The following is a 2189-nucleotide window of genomic DNA, read 5'->3' as shown; positions in this document are numbered from 1 at the left end:
GAGTCATTTCGATTATTTGAAGCTGGTGGACAATATGGTTGAGATTAATATTAAAACATATTAGCTACTAATGGCTTATAAACCTCTCTTGAAGAGCCCTTGAATATGTTCAAGTCATTTGAGCCCAATCTAAAAAATGATAAGGTGATGTTGGCATTTGTTATTAAGGGATCTCACAAGAGAAAATGGAAGTTTCCCAATTCTAAAGATTCCAAGAAGAACAAGGGCTTCAAACCAAATCAAGCTAAAGGTAAACAAGTCAAGACGCCCAAAGGAGAATACCATTTCTGTGGTAAAGATGGACATTGAAAGATGAACTTTATGGAGTACCTAGACTCCCTCAGGAACTGTCCGAAGGAGATGAGTTCACAAATTGATGATTTTCGTTCCCATGTGGCTACCATTATTAGTTGATGAGAGAAAAATGAGATTAAAGAGAGATGGAAGAGATGGTGAGTTTGATTTATTTTTTATTTTGGGGTTTGTTTCTGATAATTAGATAATAAGGGGGTTAATTTATAAAATAAATAAAAATAAAAATAACTTTTTGCCATTTGATTGGCTTTTGACATTTTTTTAACACCATTAGTCAATTTATAATGTGTTCGCTAACAGAATCAACCTCAAAGTACATGTTTACAAACTTTAAAATAGTTTACGTTTGAACATGACCCAAACAATAAAGTTTATTTTTATACTTTTTTTCCCTTGATTTTGTTCACAATCATAGCTAAATTCACAATTCGAGCCATTACAACAAGAAATTTCTCCATTACAATATAATCGTACCAATAATTAAAGCATCAAATAAAATTAACGAGTATGCAGTATATATTAGAAGAAAATAATGTTTTCATTATGAGTATGTTTCAACCAAAAAAAAAAAACACCTCTCCCAAACATTCTAATATAGAAAAATGAAAAGTATTAAATTGGATGTGATCCATCAGTGACAATCCAATGAAATATAGAATTTTGAGCTGCAACCGGACAAGGTAACTGCGTCGAAAAGCTACGATCTTCTATATTGAAAACATTAAAAAATCTTTCATGTGGATTGAAGAAGTGCACTAAATTATTTAGGGCTTGTCAAGTGTTGCAGGCAATAGCTCTTTCTGATGAAATAAATATCGCTAAAGATCCCATATTCTCAATTTCAATCCACTTGTTTTCTTTCAAATCCAACTTAAATACCACAATATCATATATTTTACGACTGCACAAGTGCAACTGACATACTAATAAGAGCTCACCACATGATTCTACTAAATATTGAGTAATCCAAATGCCACCATAGTAACAGTGATTTTTCAAACAACTCCACAAAGTATCATCATTTATTGGTAACCGCTCTAAATGAATTTCAGATCCTGCAAATATAATGGCGGCATAACAATTACGTCCATTGTCCATTAACTGACAGTAACCCTTTTCACCCAACATTGTAAATCCCCCAAACGACTCTAACTCTTGCTGGATAAATCTGTCATCTTTAGACTTGCAAAAAAAATCATTTTATTTCTTTGATCGAAAAATATAACATGACCATTTGGATCTGTTGGCGACAAATATAGATAGCTGGCTAATGAATCATCTTTTGGTAATGGTGGAAGTTTGAACAATTTCTGAAGTTATAGGATTAAATAGGCAATAATCTTTCAATACAACATCTTTCAGGATAAACCATCCATAGGAGCAGCTACTTATTTTTTTTTATTTTTCATCTCTGCAACCCTTTTCTTATGATATATTTTTTTTCGATGTATCATAATAGATTATGTTGCTATTATCGGTAGCATCTTGAATAAGAAGCCAAGGGTATAACTCACAACTTATTTGATTGTTAATCCTTTCCTCCTCTAATGTTTTCATCATGTCTTCTTTCAAACTGTTTTTCAATGTATACACTATATCAATATACATTTTACAAATAATAATAATATAAATAATAAAGAGTTATAGAAGATTAGCTTATCAGATATATTTTAAGATTGAGGAGAGCGGAGTAGCTTCAGAGAAGAAAATAACATAATCAGTCAAAGAGTATATGAATAGAAAATACAATTAGGAAAATAGTATTTATAATACAACTAGTAGAAAGGCCGTACGATTCCCGGTTGTGAATAAGATAATAAATAATTAGATAGATTTTGATTTTAAATAACTCAGCGCATTACATATTATATACT

The sequence above is a fragment of the Euphorbia lathyris genome, chromosome 10 (genome assembly GCF_963576675.1).
Source record: "Euphorbia lathyris chromosome 10, ddEupLath1.1, whole genome shotgun sequence".
Lineage (NCBI taxonomy): Eukaryota > Viridiplantae > Streptophyta > Magnoliopsida > Malpighiales > Euphorbiaceae > Euphorbia > Euphorbia lathyris.
This window is presented reverse-complemented; position numbering follows the sequence as displayed.